This window comes from Marmota marmota, unplaced genomic scaffold (genome assembly GCF_001458135.2).
Source record: "Marmota marmota marmota unplaced genomic scaffold, marMar, whole genome shotgun sequence".
NCBI lineage: Eukaryota > Metazoa > Chordata > Mammalia > Rodentia > Sciuridae > Marmota > Marmota marmota.
Genome location: NW_025999998.1, coordinates 1,099,832 through 1,123,964, shown reverse-complemented (window position 1 = coordinate 1,123,964; position 24,133 = coordinate 1,099,832). Strand labels below are relative to the sequence as shown.

At 32.0% G+C, this 24,133-nt stretch overlaps 1 protein-coding gene across 50 annotated transcripts in view; it reads right to left on the bottom strand.

The window, feature by feature from the left end:
• Ptprd (protein tyrosine phosphatase receptor type D) overlaps window positions 1-24,133 on the bottom strand; it is a 2,156,260-nt gene that overhangs the window by 1,903,255 nt on the left and 228,872 nt on the right. For 49 of the 50 annotated variants that reach the window (XM_048806967.1, XM_048806968.1, XM_048806990.1 and 46 more), the window contains exon 2: window positions 8,747-8,801. The exons of the other annotated variant lie outside the window; for it this stretch is intronic. The gene's annotated coding sequence lies outside the window, so the exon portion shown is untranslated. The remainder of the gene's footprint in view (window positions 1-8,746; window positions 8,802-24,133) is intronic. 50 annotated transcript variants of the gene reach the window in all.

Below are 24,133 nucleotides of genomic sequence, written 5' to 3'. Positions count from 1 at the left end.
TGTGTCTCATATACTAAAACTAATACATAAAATAAAACCTCACATAAAACAAAACTCAGTAAGTACTAGCATCTTCCCTGCTTTGAAGATAAGAAACCTGCAACTTGTAGAAACAAAGTAAGATTCCCAAGGTCATATAGCTAATAAGTGACAAAGCTAGAGTAAGAACACCAGCAGCCTGATGAGGGTCTGTTCTCTTAACTAGCATGCGGGGAGCCTCTCAAGGCAGCAGAATTCTTCTCCCAAATCTCTCACTACCCAATTTAAAAATGTAACTCCTTCAACTTCTGACTTTCCTTCCCCAACTCTATTGATCATCCTTTAACTATATAACCCCAAGATTTATTATGTATGTAATTCCTACCATCTCCAAGCAAACTCAACAGCAGGGAATTTTTGTGTGTGTGTGTGTTTGCTGCTTACTGATATATTTTAGCAGGTTGGAATGGTGCCTGGCACAAGATAGGAGTTCAATAGGTATTTGTTGAATGAATGAATGAACAAATTCTAAAAAGGGAGACAAGAGAGAGTATTCAGTGAATGAACAGTAATTGGAGAAGAACAGAGGCGAGGAAGTAGGAGTTGTGTGCTAAAACATTGATTAGTGCAGTTTGCCTGAAGGCATCAAGCTGAAGCAGAAGAAATCACTGAGCAAGGCTCCCAGGAAGGGAGGTTGAAGTCACCAGGCTCATACACAAAAGCCTTTGCTCCTTCACACTTTGTTTATAGCTTGTTCAGCAATAGTCACTGGGAAGGAGGACAGGAAGACATCAAAGTAGCTGTATTGTTCATATTTTTTTTTCCTCCCTTTGGCAGCTATTTGCTCTATTTCCTGCTGACACTACAATTTCAGCAATTTAATGATACAATTGTTTCTGAAAACAACACAGAAACAGACACCCTCAGCCATTTAATGGGCTTCCCTGATGAAGTAAAATCTGCTGCTTTCTAATTTCATTGGTGGGAGGTTGATAAATGAAGAGGTGGGGAGAAAAATGGTAATTACTTCCATTTAAAAATTAAAATAATATAAAGGAATTTTTAACTCAAGACTACCTATTTAAGGTTGCTATTTCAATGACATACACTAGGATAACTAAAGATTTCATTTAATCCCTGCAAAGAGGTTACTAAAATTATTAATCATCCAATCCTGTTTGCCTTTAGGTCAATGTAATTTTACTCGCCATAGAAATTCTACATTATATTATATCAAATTTACTCTAAAGTGGTTTTCTATTGCCAATAAATCATAGCAAGAAGTACAACTCTTTTATGAAGTCCAATCCTTTTTCCTGCACATTTTAGGTTAGCTCCAGCCAGGTTCTGAGGGACTGTGGTACATGTAAACAGCTCCTGCATCTTTGGACTTGACTCAAACTTGCCACCTTCTCAACATTTGAACTAATGCTTCAAATATAATGGCAATCATATTTGTTGTTATTTAACAAAATTTCCATGTTTATCTAAAAGTTTACAGAAAGCATAGCAAAGGTGGCTCAAGTCTTCCTTATTTTCTTTCTTAGCATATAAAACAAACCATGAGATTTCTCCACAAGCTACTATGCATAGGGTAAATGCATGATAAGTACCTAGAATATTGTGATACTGATGCCCAGGTGCTAAAACTAAGCATTGTATATTAAGTAAGTGTAAACAAAAGATTGCCGAAAGTCTCAAAATAGTTTTTCAATTTAGTTCACAAGGAAGAATATGAAAAGAATTTATAAAATGATAAAGCAATATATCTACATGTTAAATCATATTTTTAGATGTAATTGTTTTGCATGGCATAAACATGGTAAAGAAAAATCACATGATCATATTAATATATAAAGAAAAAAACATTTGATAAATTATGACACAATTATGACACGTTTATGATAAAAACTTGGTAAACTTGGAATGGAAGGAAACCTCTTGATAAATAATATATACAAAAATATACATCTAACAACACATGTGATAGTGACAAACTTCCTACTTCCCTACAAATATCAGGAAATAAGCAAAATTGTCCTCTCTCATCACTCCTTTTCAACATTATACTGGAAGTTTTTGCTAAAGCAATGAAACAAGAAAAGAAAAAAAAATTACTGATCATGAAAGAAGAAACAAAACTTTTTCTTTAAGGTGACAAGATCACCTATGTAGAAAATCTGAAAAAATTAACAACAACAATAACAATAAAAATTTCTGGACATAATAAGCAATTATAGCAATTTTTCAAGATATTAGGCCAATAAGCCTATCACTGTTCTATACAGCAGCAATTTATAAGTGGAAGGTATATTAAAATACTATAATTCACATCAGTACATAACAAAATTAAACACTGAGGTATAAACTAAATAAAATATATATAAGATGCATAATATAGACACTATGAAAATGATAAAAGAACTCATAGAACTAAATAAATACAGAGATAATCCATATTAGTGGTTATGAATACCCAACAATATCAAGATGTCACTTTTTCCCAAATTGATCTACAATGATTAAAACTCAACACTAACAACACAAAATGCACTAGAGATGTGGAACAACAGAAATTTCACTCGCTGCTCATAGGAGGAGTTCAATTGGGTGCATGCTCTTTGGAAAACAGTTTGGTGGTTTCTTACAAAACTTGACATACTCGTGTCATAGGGCCCATTGATTTTATTCCTTGGTATTTACCCAAAGGAGTGAAAGACTTGTGGCCACATAAGAAACTGCACATAGATGTTTACAGCAGCTTTACCTATTAAGTTCTAAAACTTGGATCAACCAATGTCTTTTAGCAGGTGAATGGATACACTCTAGTACATCCAGAAAATGAAATATTATCCAGCACTAAAATTAAATGAACGATCCAAGTCATTAAAGGCAACTTAAACACATGCTATGTAATGGGAGAAATAAACCTGAAAATTCTCCATACTGTAGGATTCCAAATATATGCCATTACAGAAGAGGCAAAAATAAGGAGGCAGTAAAATGCTCAGTGTTTGCCAGGTATTGGGGAGAGGGATAAATTACAGGCAAAGCAGAGAGAAAATTCAGGGCAGTGAGAATACTTTCAACAAAACCTTAATGGTGGATACATGCCACTATACATTTTTGCAGTCACAGAATGAGCAACATAGAATGAACAAGAGTGAACCCATAGAATGAATACATTAAAAGTGAACCCTAATGTGAACTGTGAACTTTGTGTAGGAAGGATCTGTGAATCTTCATTTGATGTTGATCTTCATCAAATATACCTCTCTAGGGGGAGATGTTGGTAATTGTTGGGATCAATTAGGGAGGTGGGGGTACAGAGAATGTGTGGGAAGCTTCTTTGCCTTCCTCTCAATTTTGTTATGAACTGAAACCTGCTGAAAAAAAAAAAAAAAAAACTAAAATATAGGCAAACCCTTCCACCTATGAAGAAAATGCTACCAAACTTCTTCCGAGTATGTCCAATATCCCCCCTCTTTCTGCTAACACCTTGGCACTCCTTTAAGCTTCTTTCTTAAAGCTTTTGTTTCAATACTTCTTTTCTTTCCAATAGCTTCAGTCCATATGACTTAGATCAGTTCCTGATTCAGTCTCATTTAAATTATGTGTACAGTATTTTGTAAGTCCCTCTTTCTGACAAACTTTCTTAAAATTTTCATAAGAAAACTCTACAGAATCAGCAGGCCAGGGCAAATAAACAAGTGCTACCCTACACATATGGCCAATGGGGCATCACACACTGTTTTCATTTTTTCTCATAAGGTAAGAATTTGTAATGTTACCTAGATACTATTGAATACTGAGCCAAAAATAAGTGAATGCCTAAATGAATCCTGAGTCTAAATGGAAGGAGATTAGTTAAGTACTCAGAGAAAGGGAACAGAAAGAAAAGAGGTTTGGGAAGACCTGGGTTTTATGTACTCCCAAAAGCATCAAAGGAGAGGAACAAGAAAGATAATGTGTGGGGCATATCCATGGGCAGAAAATGGGACATACAAGTTTGTTATAGTCCACTAATGAGAATTCAGTTACAAGTTACTTACTAAGGAAAAGACCAGAGGTCAGCTGGTATGGGTGTTCCAACAGCCAAGAAAATTAAGTCCAGACAATATTTATGTCTATCCCAATTTATTGGAGAGCTAACATAAAAATGAATGTAAAAACTGGGTACACAGCTGTAATCCCAGAAGCTCGGGAAGCTGAGGAAGGAGAACTGTGAGCTCAAAACCAGCCTTAGCAAAAGGTGCTAAACAACTCAGTGAGACCCTGTCTCTAAATAAAATATGAAATAGAGCTGGGGATGTGGCTCAGTGGTTGAGTGCCCCTGAGCTCAATCCCTGGTATGCAATCCCCCCAAAAAAAAGAATGGAATAAACAGAGGTGGAGAAATAATTTTTCATTCTGGAGGAAGGGGAAAAATCCAGCAAATAATAATAAGACGGGTGCTATGAAGAGATATATTTGAAACAAAATGCTAAGGCAACACAGGAATGGGAAATGAATCCCAGTGATAAAATCTGGAAAATGATATTAGAAATAGATTGTAGGTAACAACTGGAGCTTCAGTATTTGAAGGTAGGGATCAAGTCCATTCTTTTCTGACAAAGAGAGATAGAATGGCTTCCAAAGTACAATGAAGAGATAAACATCCAGAAGATTTTGAATAGAGGATACCCATTCAAAATCAGGTAGGGAATCATCTGACAAACTCTACCAGGTGAGTTGGCTTGCAACCAAAATATCAGGAAATATTGGTGCACGAAGAAATTTGTTAGATTATTTAATTACTTTTTTGAAAAGATCTTTCATTTTCAATTTTATAACCTTAAAGCTGAGTGGTCTATTTTTGGTTTATTATATGTGAGAGGAAAAGTGCTGCAATATGTTATGCTAAATCTCTTTAATAAATGTCATTTGTAAAACAGAATTTCCTCCCTCAATGTCACATTACATGTGTATGCATTTTATTATAAATAACAACTAAAATTTTAATCTAAAATTTCTAAAAAAGTTAGGTCTAGAATAGATGATAAATAGACAGTTACAGACACAGATTTAGATATACTCTTCATTATATCACAATTTAGATTCCAAATGTCATTTTCTAAGGGAATTTAGACACAGTTCCAAAGAATCATATCCCTCAATTTACTGTGCATTTAAATAAGAAATATATGTGGAAAATGGCAGGCAGAGTATAAATGAATATGTTCTAAGCAGATTCCTAACATTTTAATGAATGTAAACTGTGCTCTTATAAAGTTAAGTATAGAACAAGATATTGTATATTTACTCTTGCCTTATTTCCCATTACAATTTGGGAAGTTAACGAAACCAAGTTTTAGATGTAATTAAAACAAATATATAAATTAGAAAACCTTTTAATAATATTCTAAACAAAATATTATGTATATTTCCTTGTCAAAAACTTTATATGCATTAACTTATTTAATAATTAGAATGGTCCTATGAGGAAGGAATTTTTATTGGTGCGTAAATTTAGGCACAAAAAGTATTAGGAAACTTCTTCAAGGTCATATAAATAACAACAAATAGAATACTAATATGATATTTTTCCAGAATTCATGCTCTTGATCTCTATGACAAACTCTCTCCTATACTAAATTACAGTCTTTTATGTGAAAATATTTTTAGTAATCATATTTTCTGAAAACTTTCATAATACTAGAAAATTTACCAGTTGATATCACTGGAAAAATAGTGCATATTTTCACTTATTTCTCCCTATTGGATAGTAAAGAGTCATGGTTAAGTTTATCTCTATCACATACCTCATTCATTTTTGACTAATTGGGGACACATAAAAAGAAGATTGTAAATGGAATACCATTGGGTCTTTCTAGCAGGATCAAAGTCATGTCAGGAAACAATGTTGAGGCCATTGTGTCCATCTCCAGTTCCCAGCACAATTGTCTACCAAGAATTATAAAGAACAAGACCTATATCTCAGTCCTTGTACACACTCACCAAGTGACATTCAAGCAAGCAGAGGACTGATTCTTAAGATAGCTGCCTGGAAATTAATGATAGATCTATCCATGAGAATGTAACCTTTGACTGATAGCACTTTTATACAGACAAATGAAATAGACAAAAGAACTGTCAGTTACAAGCCAATAATGCAGTTCAACAAATATTTTTTTGTGCATGCCAGACATATACTATGGATATTCAGTGTTCACAATAAACTTTCACCTTCACAAGGTTGGCCTATTTTGACTTTTATTAAATCTATAGCTAAAGATGTAGTCTTATCTTCCTTTTCCACCTCAAACTCTAACTCATCTTTTCATTACAAATACCTGACCAAACAAAATGTCAAATTTTATATATAGAATTTACTTGAATAGCCCTTACATGAGAGGTTTGCTTTCTTAGAAGATCAGAACTGCTAATATGTATTGGCATAGCAAAAGGATGTCCAATGCAAAGACACTGCTTTTGAGAGAGATAACCCACTTTTGGATCAGGAAAAAAAATACACATATTTTTCTAAGAAAGCAGAATAAAGTTTCAATGTAAAGTGGATAAGCTTAGCAGATATAGAGGTTATAGGACAAATGAATATAAATTCAATGAAGTGCATTCCTAATGGTAACCTGAAATCACATACAAAACACAGTCAAAAAATAAGACAACACTGAAGGAAGAGTTAAGGGGTACAAATTCAACTTTCAGCAAGAACAAAGTAAATATTTCAGAGTTCAGTTGTTATCTCTTATGAGTCCACAGTTAGGGAGCTGGCAGGCATTAGATTGGTGTGGTTCAATTTCATTAAGGGATAAATATAAACCGTGCAAAAGTGCTACAAAATGAAGATAATGCTGAGGGTTGTAAACAAGAATATTTTTTGGAGCAGAAGTTGAAGGTACTGAACATGTAGCTTTGGGGCAGAACACTTTCAGGTTCCCCCCTCCCTATCTGAGTGTTACAATCAAGCAGGTAATCTTTTAGATGATAAATGATTTTTAATTTTACAACAAAAAGCTTTTTCATTGTTGTGGTTTCTTTGTTATTCTAGCAAAGCATTTTAGTATACCACAACTTTTTCCTATTTGTTTTGCTCCTCAGGAGGAAAGAAGCACCCTTGACTTTTCCTTTCTTTCATCTTACGTGCAAATATCAGATAAACAGGGAACTACAAAACCTAAGGAAATTTTTCTCTGAAAGACTTCTCATCTAAGAAGACTCCTGTTTAATAAAAGAAATCATGATGTCTATTCTCTCCCTTATGTGACAGGTATTTTCAAGGTGGATGGGCAAGATAAAAAGGAGATTTATCTATTCAACAAATATTTATGAGAAAAATGACAATTGGGAGGAAAACAGATATAGGATCCTCCTCAAAGTTACTATAGAAATCTGAGGAATTACAACTGCTGAGAAATGGAGATATCTTATTATCTTTATGAGATAAAAATTAAATAGGGATTTTTGGTCTCATTATTTTTATCTCCCCCCACACAACTTAGATCACCCACAATTTAGTGAATCCATCATTTTTTTTCCTAAGGCACAGATCTTATTATAGCACTGAATAGATTTTAGAACAACAAAGAAAGAACAATAATAAGACACCAATATGTTTAATGATATCTTTCTGTTTCAAGAGTAAAATATAATTTTTAAAATCAGGCTTCAAAGACAGCTAACAACCTGATATCTCACTCTACCTTATCATATTCTATGATTTAGGTTATTCTACATTAACAAATTGTCCCTACTTATTTCCACCCCTGTGTTTGCTATTGTCCTCTGAAAAGAAATTGATTTTATCTAATCCTATATATCTACATCTCATCAACTTCAGAATGCCAATTACTTTTTTTTATCCATTCTTTTATGTAAGAACACCTAAATTGAAGCCTCTCTCTTAAAAAATGCTCCTTCTCTTTAACTTGACAATTTATCAAATCTCTCCCTGAGATATGGTTATGGACACGTGTTGTCAATATTTTCCCCTCACTTACAGATATTATTATATGTAATGTCTTCATAGTAACAAGCCTGCAAAGCATTGCTCTTTGGGGGTCAATGTTAAGAGCATATCAAGCTTTACGGCATATACAGTGTTAACTCAAGCTGATTCTTCACTATTTAGTTTTCCCTGGGCACCTTGAACTATGCACTATATCAAACAATTAGTTATATTAATTTGTTTGAGATTATATTCTATTTTATTGGATCCCTGCCTTTTTTATTGTTAACTACAGCATTACACAGTACCAAAAGTTGGCATATTTGAAATCTGAGAGAGAGAGAGAGAGAGAGAGAGAGAGAGAGAGAATTGAACCTGTGATATTAAATAGCTGTATATAGTTGGACAAACTATCAACTGTGTTAGAGTTTTGATTTATTATAAAATAGGGATGATGCCATCTCCCTTACAATACTTTATGAGAATTAAATGGGATGTTTCACATTAAGATCCTATGAGATGTATCGCCCTCACATGGGTGCCAACTTTTTTTTTGACACACCATATCATAAGACACATTATCTTTGTAAAAAGAATATTCCCTAACTAACTTTGTAAAGGTTCTCCAAGTGATGCATAGAGTGAAAATGGAAACCAGGCAGCACACAATTAGTACTGTGAACCAAATGGGGTCAAAACAGGAATGAAAACAGAGCTTTATAAGCTTTAAAGTTAAATCTAAAGTGAGAAACTGTTATTATACAATGACTATAACTCAACAGTTGAGGATAGGAGTCTAGATCTGTAGGCATTACTTACTAGTAATGTGACTTTGAGGCAGGTCCTTTACTTCTTTGATTCTTCATCTCTTCACCTGTAAAAATGAGGACATTGGACTAGATCCATAGTTTCTAAATCAATTTTAATCTTTTGATTATTTATTTATTCTGTGAATGAAATCTTAAGGGCAAAAAAATGAAAGTATTAGAGGCAGAGTTGCTCTGAATGGGTAGGAAGCAGAAGTACAGAGATTCTACCTATCAATTCCTCCCTCAGGCCAGACTAAATTTGGCTTAAATCTACTCAAGGGACAATATAAGATACCTAGAGGGTTGCGAGAGCTAATGAGTTACTCAGGGATACTCAAAGCATGTAAAAGAAATGCAGAATCTAAGTTAGTTTATATTCCCTGAATGAAAAAGGAACTTCTCCACCTGCAAGTTTATAAAGCACACTGAATACCTTGTCTAGTTAACTGAACATTCCAAAGTGAAATTCTACAATTCTAATGCTTAAATGAAGAAAAGAACATTTTTTTTCTTGCAGAAGATAATGTATTGAACAAATGAGAGTGAACAGACATTGATGATTTGCATTTTAAACACCAATTTGGGTATAAAATTCACATGGATGACCTGTGCCTTTGTAGTATAATATCACTAAGCACATGTTGAGATGTTCACAATATCATAGAATGTCTGCAAAAATTTTGCTAGAAAGCATGCAAGAAATTTAACATGCTTTTGGATATGTATATGTATATACATATGTAAATGTGTGTTTGTGTGTATATCTATTATCTATATCTATCTCTATCTATCTATCTATCTATCTATCTATCTATCTATCTCTCCTGCTTGCTTTGTGTTTGGTAATTATTAAATAATACTTGACATAAGAAAGCACCAGTTCATATTGATTGCCTAAGCAACATTGGTTCTTTTTTCACTCTCCTTTTATATAATTCCATGCATAGTTAACATTGCTCAGCACAGAGTGTGAAGCAGAGCTAGCAACTCAACTTTTTAATGGTTTCTTTCACAGTGGTTTCTAACTTCCTAACCTTTTGAAGCTGTTAAAATAAAGTCAAATAACGATACTGCTGAGGCATAAGTGTATGCTAGAATCAATAAATTGTGGTTGTTGGAATAAATTGCAATTAAAGGGGTAGTGCTTGATTGCTTGACAGTAGGTAGTCTTTCTGGCCCAAACAAACTTGAGTATCAGTCTGAATTATAAGCTAATTAGTATGAAGTTCACATGCATGTTTAATTGGGAGACCATCAGATCATATTGACTCCTGTCCACATCATGAGTGTGCCCTTCAATTTGTCCTGTGTCATTTACAGGTAACAAGTCCTCTTTGTTTGTTTGTTCCAAAATATAGTCATCAGTTTTAGTTCAGTAGAATAAGAAAAAACTTAACGTATTTTAAAATAATCACTCTGATACCTCTAAAATTTCATACTTGACACCAGCCTTTTCATATTTTTATATATTCAATATAAAATATGCATTATTTCCAAATTAAAATGGCATCAGAAAGGTGAAAAAGAATGATTGTTATTAAATCTTTGCAACAATAGAGAAATAAATATAAACAATTATAGGCTATAAAACCTAACAGGGTTAGCATTTAATTGAAAAAACATGAATAATCTGAAATAAAAAGCAAAATTATTGTCTCTAAATAAATATATACTTACCTAAAGTATAATTTTGCTTTCTTTAAATTTTAATAATTTCTATTCAATGTGGGTTTAATATATATATATATATATATATATATATATATATATATATGGTTTTAGATGGACATAATACCTTTATTTTATTCAGTGCAGAGGATCAAAACCAGTGCCTCACACATACTAGGCAAGAACTCTACCAATGAACTACAACCCCAGCCACCAATGTGGGGTTTTATATGCAATAAATCCTGACATATGTCTGCATAATTATTTCATTAATATTGGACAATCACAAGCAATAGTAAAATAATTCAAATAAACCTTTGACTTTAATTTGAAAACATGTTTCTTTTCCTCCACTATGTATTTATAGGTTAGTACTTATTTACTAGAATATTTTCCGCTAAGATTAAATAAATATTTTTGGAATGAACAAATGAAAAATAAGTGAAATTCCTCAATAAAGTAACTATACTCCATAATAAGTTATTATATACTTTATAAATAACTAGAGAAGAGGAACTGAGACGTTCCAAGCACAAAGTAAGAGTGAAGAGATGGAAATGTTAATTATTCTGACTTGATCAGAAGATGTTGTATTCATATGTTGAAATATTGCACTTTATCTTATATATATACAATTAAATTTTAATCAAAAATTTTTAAATGATTAAGGAGATGGAAATGTTAACTGCTTTGATTTGATCATTACACACTGCTCGAATGCTGAATTATCACACCAAGTCCCATAAATTTGTATAATTAAATCATAATAAAAAACAATTCTTCAAAAAAGACAATGATGGTTTCTTTCCAGGTTAAATAGCCTTACCTCAATACCATTTATAACTGACATGTTTTTCTAAAAGACCAAACAAAACATCCAAATTACATGAATATAATCCCTCATACCATGCATTTTCTGTTGTCCCATATTTATTTTAGATGTTTATTTTAGATATTGTTGTAGTATCCTGCAAATCTCACATTATTTGTTGTACTACTATCATGTAATATTATGTTTATGGGTCTTATGTTCCTTCCCACCTCTCTTAGAAAGAAGGCTTTGTGAAGGATAAGCCTAAATGAGACCAATCCTTGTTGTACACTAAAGGTTTCCAACCACCCATCATAGTTTAAGACCCATAGAAAAGGCTCAGAAATATTTGTTGGATAAAATCAATATTATTAAAAGTCAAAATTATTATAAATTATAAATGATCATACTATTTTTCTGACAACCTCAATTCAACATGGAGTTATATTTTGATAATTTTTTGCTGAGTTTTAAATATATTATATGTGATAAGAAAATAAATCAAGTTTAAGTAATTATATCAAAACATAATTTTGAACAGTATAACCAAAGATAGAACTTAAAGGATAAAATAGGATCCTATGTAAAAATGCTGAAATAAATATTTCAATATGAAAATTGGTAAAAGTCCAAGAAAAATGTAATAGAAGCAAACCATTTCCTAGCTGTTAGTAAATGTTCCAAACAAGAACACATGTTTTTGAAAGCAAAATATATGTGTTATTGACCTTCATATGCCCTGGATTTAACACAATATCAGATTAATTGTGAGAATTAAATTCATAAATCCATGTTCAAAATGCATTACTAAATTAATTAATCAGTTTCCTGGTCCATAATTATTACAAATTGAAAATCCAAGAACAAAATAATAAGAGTATAAAGATTGGAAAAAAGATTTTTAAATTATGATATGATAATTTAACTAAGGAACTTCTTTAGCTAATATGAGAGACTATGTATGTTTTATAGTTTGATAATATTATGATTTTCTCTAAACTGCAAGTGATATAATAGGAATATTGGCTTTTATAAAAATGAAATAGGTCTGCATGTCTAGGTTTAACAATAATCTACCAAAAACCATCAACCTAAAACATTTAATTTGAGTGTCGTTAGATTAGGATTGACAATAGTCTTTGAGAGCATCTTTTTTCTCTGGCCTGTAACTGAACTGGGAAGAGGAGAGGGTATCTTGCCTTCCAGTCCTTGAGTTAAGTACACTGATGTAAACAGGTGGAACAGGATGCACAGCAGTGAATTGGAAAGCAGGAGGTAAGTACTTCTACAGTAATTCCATGGAATGTAAGGTGTAGTTTAGGCCTAATAGCAATGGTCATGGTTCTGACTGATCTTGGGTTGACCCATCCACCTAATTATCATTTTGTTTGAAGTTTTGTAATAGTGAATTATATTTTTTTCATGTCACATAACTGTGATGTCATTAAGCTAAAGCAAACATTTAAGAATTTTATATCTTCCTCCAAATTCTAGACCAGAAAGGAAAAGATAATTTTCCTCCTGTGTTTCATTTTCTTCCTTGCTATTTCTTGTCTCACCTCTGCCTTTCAACAGGGCTAGTCTAGATTAGTCCTGCCTCTGTGACTACCATTAGTTGTACTTCCAGGTACATTTTTTCTTCATGTTACTTTTTTAAATGGGAAAATATTAAGAATTTGTAATTATAAAATATCTGAAACCTATTCACTTATTCCAATGATCCATTTTCTTAGCATGAAATGTTATATGGCTATGTAAGGGCATTGTTTTATTTTAGGTAATGTGAGGATCAGAAAATACTGTTTGAAGGTACAATATAAAACTGAAATAATTTAAAAGAAGGATGATAAACATATACAAATGCTAAAATTCTGGCTATCACATAGTACACATCATTGTTCAGTCAAAATTATTTCCCTGTGAACAAGGACATGTCCTAAGTTCCCCTTGATCAGATAGATACAAGATAAAATTTGTCATATATGTATAAAAATCGTACATTTTAGTATATGGTTTAAAACATATACTAATATTATTTTTAAAAATAAAAAATTGAAAATAAAAGTAGTTTAGTTCCCCTATTTGTATACAGCTGTGGTACCTTCTTTATTTTAAAAATATTTTTTTTCTAAAAATAAATACAAAATATAATCCCTGGATCTTAGTTATATGTATATAACTATGTGTGTGCACATGCACACACACACACATTCACATTCACATTCATACATTTTTTGCAAGTGAATTTCAGTCTCCAGAGATAAATTGTTCAAGCAAACATTATGGTCTATTTTACTATCATTAGTTTAAAAATAAATAAATTACTAAATAGGAAATATACTCAAGCACATATTTAAAAAATATATATATATATCTTTGATATATTGGATTTGTCACATCTCTCAATATTTCTAAAATAACATTTAAATAGGTAATCAGTTTTAAAATTAATTTATGACCATTTCAATACATAAGAAAGAATAAATGGCCTTTTTATTTTGTAATATGTATTGAATTAGGCATGCCTTTAAAATCATCAGTTAGAAGTGATAAAAAAGTAAAAAAGAAATAGTCACGTGAGGTAGGTAGAATATTGCCCTTGAAAGATATACATATTTCTAATTTCTTAAATCTGCCAATATGCTACATGGTGAAAAATTTTGAGGTTTCAGAAGAATTAAAAGATTATTAATCTGATCTTGAAATGGTATTGAGCATGCTGGATTATTAAAAAGTGGGACCAAGCTGGGTGCCATGGCATACCCCTGTAATCCCAGCAACTTGGGAGGCTGAGGTAGGAGAATTACAAGTGCAAAGCCAGTCTCAGAAACAGCAAAGTCCTAGATGACTTAGTGAAAAACCTGTCTCAAAAAATAAAAAGAAAAAAGAAAGAATGAAAAGTGAGTCCAGTGTAATTACAAAGATCCTTAATAGTGGGAGAGAGAAGCTAGTGAGAATCAGAGTAACAGAATCTGAGAAAGACCTGCCTAAGAAAAGAAGACAGTCTATAGAAAGCGGAAGATAAAGAAATGAATTTTTCACTTGAGTCCCCAGAAACGAATCCTCCCCTGCTGTGAACATTTTTATGCAAGTTTTATGGACATGTTTCAATTTCTTGTGGGCATATACCCAGAAGTGAAACTGGTGGGTCATATGGTAGCTGCATGTTTAATTAACATTTAAAGAAACTGCCAATCTGTTTTTCCAAAGTGAATGCACTATTTTGTTCTTTTGAGCAATATATAAGAATTCTAACTTTCTCCATCCTCAAAATTATGTGTTATTTCTTGTATTTTTTTAATAACTAATGAAAAACACCTTAGTAGGTCTACACCTTAGTAGGTCTACACCTTAGTAGGTCTGAAGTGGTATCTCATTGCTGTTTTGGTTTGAATTTCTTTAATGGAAATTAACCTCTTTTTGTACGTTTATTGGACATTGGTATATCTTTGATGGAGAAATACTAATTTAATTTTAAAACTCATTTTTAGTATGTTTTAACATAGTTAACTAAGAAGAACTATTTTTTTCCTTGAGGATATCTCATTTAATGAATTTGCCTCACTTATAGAAAACAAACTTTTATTTCTTCAATGTGATGAGAATTTGGACAGAAAATGAGGAGAAAAAAATACAGAGGATGTGATTTGGATGCCACTAAATCACAGACATTTAGCCTGGTAAGATTGTTGAATTTTTTAGAATCACTTTGCTACAAAGCAACTCAGAATTCAGATTTTTTTCTTTTAAATAACAAAAAGAGAAATCTCAGGTATATCTCCAAACGCAGGTGAATGAGTCAAACTAACTTGTGGAGCAATTCAATCTCACAGATTAGAAAAGGCTAGGCATAAAAAAAAAAAAAAGGCTAGGCAACAATATGAATTAGACAATATGTTATAGATTCATATACATACTTCTTACCTTGGTATACAGAATATGCATGTCTGCTTCCTCAGCTAAGATTATCTCATGGGAAAGATGTGGTATAGAAGTCTTGTCAGTATTAAATATTGTATTTAAAACTCAAATGAACTAAAAAGAAATATTTAGTTCCTAGTAAATTTATCTTAAAAGTAGGAGCATGTACCACTTCTGTTATGTAAAATACTGCCTTTATTTTATATGATATGCTTTCAGATGGTTCATTCAATTTTCTAAGTCTCAATTTACTTCATAATAACAGCACAACTTATTTTGTAAAATTCATAAAATATTTGAGTAGTTATTTCACTTCAGTCCCTCTGCTGAACTCTTTACATATATTCTATCACTTACTCATCATTAAAATGTGAAAAAGATATTGTCTTTATTTATACTTTGTGCATGTTGAAATATGTTGCAGTTGATAAGCAGTTTTCCCAAATCTGGATGCTAGTTAGTGGTCCAACAGGCTACCTGCCAACATAGTATATACTGCATCACACTGTCTATAAGAGGATAACAAAATTTTCTGATCAATCTCTCAAATGAGAAACAGGATTAAATGCATATATGAATTCCCCCACATTCATTTATTAAACTGATGGTTATTGTGGACTCAGGATATGCTCACTAGGTTCTGAGATAACTAAGAGCCACACAGAGAGGTGTTCAACTTCATGGAGTTTACAGGCCAGCTGGAGAGATAATTCCTTGGATTCATAAAATTCAGATCATAAGCTTGAAAACAAAGTACAATGAGCTATGATAATAGCAAAGAATAGATGGATGTTATCTAGAAAGAAGGAGCCAAGAGTCAGTTTTAAAGAGGTGATATTGGAGCTGAGATACATAAAATGAGATTTACTACATTACTGGAGGGAGAGGTCACTATACATAAAATCACTTTACAATTACAAAGTATAAAGAAATTGTAAAACATAAGGCATTAAGCATTAAAAGACAGTTGTGATAAATGTGTTGAAGAAACATATGTACTTCAAACTCGGTTGTAAATTATTTTGAATTATCTGCAATGGTGGATTACCTAAATTGCTGTTGACCTCCATTTATGTGAATACTGAGTTGACTAAGTGTTGAACATGATTAAAATCAATGAATCATGTCTTTTCCTGGCTTTATGCAGTGCCTATCACACAGTTGACAATAACCAATCTGTTACTTTCAGTGCCCAATTACATTTTGATGGAGATTAAGAGTCATGCACAAACCTTCTCTATAGAAAGGGGAATGGATTTGTTCAAATAGAACCTCTAATTCACCACTAAGAAAAAAATATTGTGTTAGAGTCATGAAGTGATTACAGACTACTCAAAAGCTATGTTGGGTTCAATCATAGCTGGTGCCCTTAGCCTTAACTTACAAGGCTGATATCAAAAAACATAATTTATCCAAGAAATAATACTGGAACAACAGGGGCTAGTAGCTCCCAGATTTTTAATTCTAAGTAAAGTTAGAAATAAGTCTTATTTAACATTTGCACATGAAAAAATATCTAACATTTCTCTGTGTTTATTAATTTCTTAAGATTTTTGAAGTCTGAAAATTTGAGAACTAGAAATATGCAGAGACAGAAAATAATAGTCATCTACATTGCTTAGTAATAATAGATGAGTAGCAAATAGAGAATTGCATAATGTTGATTAGCAAGGATCTTCAGGAAAACACAACCTATAAGAGCAACAATGAGTTCTGAATTGGTATTACATATAGATGTTAATTAATTTTGGAGTTACTGATAAGTGATCCTCACGTTATTAAGCATCATTTTGAGAACAGAAAAAGATAAAAAGGATGAAATAACGTAGGTTCTTGTTTCATCAGTCTGTAGACTGCTTAAAGTTTCAGTGCAAACAATTTTATCTCATTAACTTTTGGTAAGCAGTCCATTTTCACCTCATTTTTTTAAACTAATTGAGTTGTACTCACAGAATTTGTAAGAAAAGACTGTACTAAAAATCAAACTACATAAAATTATTTTATCTTGTTGTACTACCAATAGATTACCATAATTATACAAACACCCCTGCTGATCTGACTGCTTATTTCATAGCTGGAAATACTTGACCCAATTTTAATGCATCACTTCAACTGGGTGGATTCTTATGTTCCATAGTTCCTTTTGACCATTCTCATTCCTATTCTACTTCCATCCTCTCTACCACAGTTTGTTTGACGAAGGCTGAATTAACATGATTTATTGCTATTCAAGTAGAAATTTTACATCACCTCTGTAGACAGCAGTTGAGGTACTGCATATAAAACAGACAAGTGTCTTACATGTAAGGTTAAAGTAATGAAATACAGATCACAAGAAGTAATAGCTATAGATGGGTGTGTGTGCTTATAATTTCAAGAACATATGTAATTGAATATATTGCTTGTTCAAGCATTTTAAGGTATTGGAGAAAAAGCTTTTTTACAATCTGTTAGTATTTGATTACTCAATAAATGAAACTGTCATTTTTCTATAACTTTATCTAGTCACTAGGATACATAAGTATATTATCTAAGTGACATATTCAATACATAAGTATATTATCTAAGTGATTTAAGGTAAGTACAGAGTTTATAAAATAAGATATTTTATGCAAGGCTTTATTCGGAGAAATTTATATGAACTCTCACATCTCTGCTTCTGTAGTATAATATCCATATTATTTATCCTTAAGTGCTACAGTATATTTAGGTGGCTTTTGAATCCAAAAGATGTGTATTCAACAAGTTATAATAGTTGCATAGTTGCGTGAAATCCTCATAAAATTGATAAGCCACACAGGGTATGTATGTGAGGTGAGGCACATATGCTAATTTTCCTTTATCTAGACCCTTAAAATTATCATAAAATTCAATTTTAAAACAATTTATCATCTAGTTTGTGATGACAGAGCCACTAACGACAAAACCTAACATGTTTTGCTTTCTCAGGCATTTGACTATCTCAGAGCCTTCCTAATGACACTTTTAAGTCATCAATATTAATTGAATACTTCGTTTGCATCATGATAATAAGCACTGTTTTAATTCCAGTAACTTCTATCCACAATACAACAACCTCTGTCATCAGTCCTGCCAGCCTCTGCAAGACAAGAGATCTGAAGAGGCAAGGGAAGTAGAGTAAAATGTTGAGGCAAAGCTTTCTAAAGTCATTATAGAGTCTCCAATGGAATGAAAGCATAATAGAGACTCAAAATAATCTTATGCTCTTTAAAAATAAAGACTTTACCTCTCACTGAATGAGAGCAAACTTTTTATAATAAATTTAAAGCTTGTGACAATTCTATGCTGTGGTGAGCCAGCCATGGGCTGTGTGTGTGAGCTGTGAGCATTTTGAGCACACAAAGCAGACTGGATTGACAATGCTTCTCTGCCTGGACTGTGTTCCTTTGTGTCCCTTTCACTTGCTCTGCCTTTGATCATCACACAGCATGTGAGATGGGCATGATCTTCCAAGATGTCAGTCAATCTGCTGACAGCAAGATATCACAAAGCTAGACTTAACCCCCTGAAACCTGACCCCTTGCCTCATTTGAATGACTTCTCCCCAGTAAAACCCAGGTTTGATGTGTACTCTTTCTCTTTCTTTCCTACCTTGTTCCCCTTGTGGGAGCTGCAGCTGAGGAGCAGTCACTGAACCCAAAGAAAGGGTACTTTCAGTGTCTGGGTCTTTATTTAGTCCCCAGTTCACTTGAAGTGACCCTGACTGGTCTAGTCCTGTGTATGACAGTATGCCAAAATAGCGTTTAATGTAAAGTTATTAATTTTAAACTCATATCCAAAAAAGAAATCTGAATCATTCACACAAAAATATAATTTGGTAAATTCATTTCTATATTACATTGGAGAGTTGCCACAAGATACAACCAATAACTATTAAAATTAAATAAACTATGAGTAATCTGCCCAGGGATGAACAGAGTAACCTGTTTACTTATCATTAATTAGCTGGAACACAAGGAAGATATAAAGAACATAAAGTGAATTTCCAAGCAGTTAACCTAGCTTCAAAATAGAACCTCATAAATAAAATTGTAACAAGTATTGCACTTCCAAAGTACATTATCATGTCATTCCCTCAAGAAACTGGCCATCTGAATTGTAAGTATAAATCCCATGCTCATTCTACATATAAATATCTCTAAGAAATGGATTTTATTGTTTAGCATATTTTAATACTGTAAAAAAAGGCATCATCATTGATGAATACTTTCACAACTTCTAAGCATTACCTTTGTGAAATCCATTTAATGAAAAATATTTATTGATTTACACCTATCTAAAATATTGATAGTTATTCATGTTGCTAGGCATTTGGAATCCTCTAGTTTCTATTAAAATGCTATTTTTGCTTATGTACATTATTATATGAGCATATATGAGAGTTGATCTACTTTGGATCTAAATTCCAAATTCCAGAGATGTTGTCTCTTATTCCTTTTTTATAACCATTATAACTGAAACCTCGATAGCTATCTTTGACTTCTACTTTCTCTTAGAGTTTTTCCCTACAAAAGAAAATCCTTAAGTTCTTTGACAATCCACTATGCACTTACAAGAGTATTTATTGGGTTTATTTAGCAATCATTCTGTACCAAGTTTGTATTAGGAAGTTGATTTACAATACCTTGTCTGTCATATTGCATCATATGAGAACTTTGGTGAAATATGAAACTACTGGTAGAGTGAGTGACATTGTACCCTCTGTCATCACCTCATATTCATGTCAATATTTTTTTTACTGTAGGACAGGAAATGCATCAAATAATTCTTGAAAATGGGAAAGTAGATACAAGAAGGATGATTTTTCTATGTGTGTACAGTATATTATTACACATAATAATTTTGGATGTGCACAGGGATCCTTCCTCTGACCTTAGTATGTATTCCATTGCCACTTGACAGAAATGTGCTAACATCAGTTTGTAAACTGTATTCACTATAGAGATGCTTACAGTCTCATGCAAGGCTTGTGAATATATTCTATTTCCTTAATAATCTAGAAAACAAGCATCTTAGAATTATATAAAATATTATATGTGTAATATATATTATTACTTGTATAATAATATACAACTTATATGTCTATATATTGTATGAAATTTTATTTTAGAGAAATAATCATCAAATTTAAATTATTTTTAAAAAAACTATGAAGGAGAAATATATATCTCAGTATTTTCAGAGTTTTTTTGTGAATTTATTTCCTTGGGATGTTAGCAAATAAAAAAAACATATGTTTTTCTTGGTCAAATAAATTTAGGAAGTATTCAAACTATTCTGACTTCTTAGGCTCAGTAATATGCATATGTGAACTGCTATATTTTTAAAATATGTTTTATTTTAGCATATTTTATTGACATCAGAGAGCTGTAGAACTGCCCTTCTACAGAACACACTGTTGAGAAATGCAGCTATATTTCAATACTCTCAGTGTAGAATATGGAAGAAACACTCTATGAAATACTCACTTTAATAAACATTGCAGATTTGTGATAATAAAATGTAGATTAATACCATCAGTAGCAATTTAATGATTGTGTATATTAAGTTAAAATCTAAACCAATATTAGAGCCTGCATTGAGATGTGCAAGGTGAATGATGAGCACAATTTTAGGAAATGTTAGAAACTTCTAACTGTATATATTAACTTATTAAATTGTCCATATGTCAGGACTTTCTTTAAAGAAAAAAAAAACTACTTTACTCCTTTGGAGGTTCCCCACCCATCCCCATTCTGGGGATTAAACCCAAGGCCTTCTTCATAGTAGAAATGCTCTATCACTGAAACCCATGCCCAGTCCCTCAAGTATTTTCTTGTTTATTTGAACCAGAGCTGCCTGGCCAGACGCTAGGGTGGCTTCCTAAAAGTATATTAATAATCTTCAGAAATACCAACACCAGAAAGCAGAGGGGCTGGGACAGTACCTCTAGGTAATAATTTGTCACCCAGGGATCTTCTTTTGCCTTCTAGCCATTACAAAGGTCAATCTGATAACTTGACCATAAAGGGGCCCAGAAGATTCTCTACATTAAGGTTTCTCAAATGGCTTTAGATTCTCAAAATACCATTTGAAAAGGTTGGCAAGTGATATTTGAGTGATCAGTGGCTCTATTGAGAAAATTCACACACATTTTATTCACTTAGTCATAGGAATATAACTATAGGGGTACTTAATATTTCCATTATATTTACCTTAAATCTTGTTGTTGTTGTTTTTTTTTTTTTGAAATTGTGGGTAGTGTCTTTACAATAATGATTTCTATACATTAGTGCTTATTGATAAAATATTTTAATATATACAGGTACTATCTGTATTTATAATTATTCATCAGTATGTCACCTAAATTTATTACTATGCTAGATTTTCATTTGAATATTTAATAAAAAGCAAGCAAGAAAGTGGTAACAAATACAAAGGAACAGAAATCCTATTTTTTTTTTTTTGAGGCACCATTGGATCATCTTCTGTGTGACTGCACTGTATACCACTTTTCAAACATTGCTTAAGGGTGTGTGTATATTAGGTTTTCCTATGTTTGATTTTATTTAACCAACATAAAACTAAATCTTAAGAACTCTTTACCAGAAAAAAAAAAGTATTTTCTGTTGGATGCATTTCTTAATAACAATTGGCACTACTATATAGGATAAATTCTTGTGTCCAAGAAAAAATTCTTGTGATATGGCCTAATTTTAAAACTATTCTTATTGGCCATAAGGCCCAAGACAAATTATTTAACCTTTTCTCAGTTCTTGTCAAATAAGAATAAGATTAACACTTACATCATGGACTTGTGAGGATTAAATTAGCTAATATATAGGCTAAGTGCCTAAAGCAGAGCTCAGCACCTAGTTAAGTGTAAAAAATGTATTGGTCATCAGAGTATTATTAGGTCATTTTATGACAGTAAGAAAGAGATTATTTTCAAACAATTTTTTGTATACCTGTTGTGCAGAAAGTACTAAGATAAACACTGAGGGAATATAAAGATGAAAAGAACTTTAGTTGACATTAAAATACTTTGTAATCTTGTAGAGGCCTATGAGGTGACTAGGGACTTTTTCCTTAGTCAGAGGTCAGTATTTAGTGCTTAGCTCCATTGTTAATCATCATCATCATCATCATCGTGTAAAGAGAATTCAGAAAGATACTTGCCAGCTAAAAGCTAAAACCAGTGACATAGCAACATTGGTCATATTGACACAATAACAGTAATTATACATCCCAGATGTTCTCTAGTCCAAGGTCTAAACTAAAGGGCCAAGACTAGGTGGAGAGAAGCCTCATTAGAAAGCTAATATTTGAACTGGGACTGTAATTTATTTGTTAGTATACACCTAGCATGTGGAGGCCCTGGGTTTGATCCCAGCACTCTGGGGTGGGGAAGTAGTGGAAGAGCTAATATTTAAAATCCAAGAAAGTAACACATGGGCAAAGGATAGAAAAGAGTAGCAAGGCCAGGCATGGTGGTATACGCCTATAATCCCAGCAGCTTCAGAGACTGAGGCAAGAGGATCAGGAATTCAAAGCCAGGCTCAGCAACTTAGTGAGGCCCTGTCTCTAAATAAAATACAAAATAGGGATGAGGATGTGGCTTAGTGGTTGAGGGCCCCTGAATTCAATCCCTGGTGCCAATAAATAAATAAATAAATAAACAAGCAAATAAATAAATAAGAAAAAAGAAAAGTGGTAAAATAATGAGATTGCACATAAATAAATAAAATAGGTTTGTGTCCATCAAAAGATTCTATTTTCTATTTTTGTCCAGAGTTTCTTCAAATAGAAAAACTAACCATCTTTAATCATGCAAAGTAGAATTCACATAACACATGGTAAACCTATTTAAGAATACAGAGGGTAAGCGAGTAATATTCTAGTTTTATCAATTATTTTATAATCTCCACTTATTGATATTTTAGTTTCATTTATCAATAAAGCAGTATATAAGTATTCTCACATTAGGCTTCATGTTTACTTTAGTTTGGCATTTGTTTATTTGTAGAATTTTCTTAGTAAATAGTTACAATGTCTGTGAGTGAACATTGAAAGATTTGTGTGGATTCATATATCGATCAAAAGAGGACTCTATCTGAAAAAATTTACTTGTAAAAAAGCTTGTATTTAATTTTATTGTTATGATTCCACCATTTATACAATACATACCATCTTAAGTACACATGGATACATAAAATTTTAGTCTGAAAATTTGTGTATTAATATAACTGCATTCTATGCTTAATAGTGTTCATTTATTTACTAGTAGGATAATATTACTAATAAAGTAGTTCACTAAAATTATATGTTTTTGAGCTTCTCTAGGTAAAATATTTTTCCTACCATATAGTACATGGTTTTATATTTAGTTATTTTATTAAAAATATAGTTTTCAAGTTTGAGGATTCACATTCAACAGACAGATTTGTAAACTAAAACTTTGACATAAAAAAATAACATAATTGACTTAATATTATTATTATTAAAATGTGATTACATTGTTTCACTAATGTTATTACATTGGTTACTCTTCAAAAAGCAAAATTAATATGGTACAAACCTAGCACCTAATGTCATGATATAAAATAAGTACCAGGGCAAAGGGTATTATTTTCATAAAATTTGGAATTTCCTAGGCTTATTTATATCATGATATCTGTTATTACCACTTGAACATTCTTTGTCCAGCCATCTTTTCTATAGATTTAAAAATAACAGGAATATACAAAAGACCAATAATTGTGAGTAAATAATGTGTAATATGTGTATGTACCCATTTTTTTAAATTTCTGATCAAAATTACACATAAAGTATATGATTAGAAATCAAACAGTAAAGGAAAAATTGTAATAAAAATGGCATTGCCAGGTCTGGAGTTATGGCTCAGTGGTAGACCAGTTGCCTTGAAGATATAAGGTTTGATTATAGTAGCACATAAAATCAAATAAAAGCATTGAGTACATACACAACTAATATATA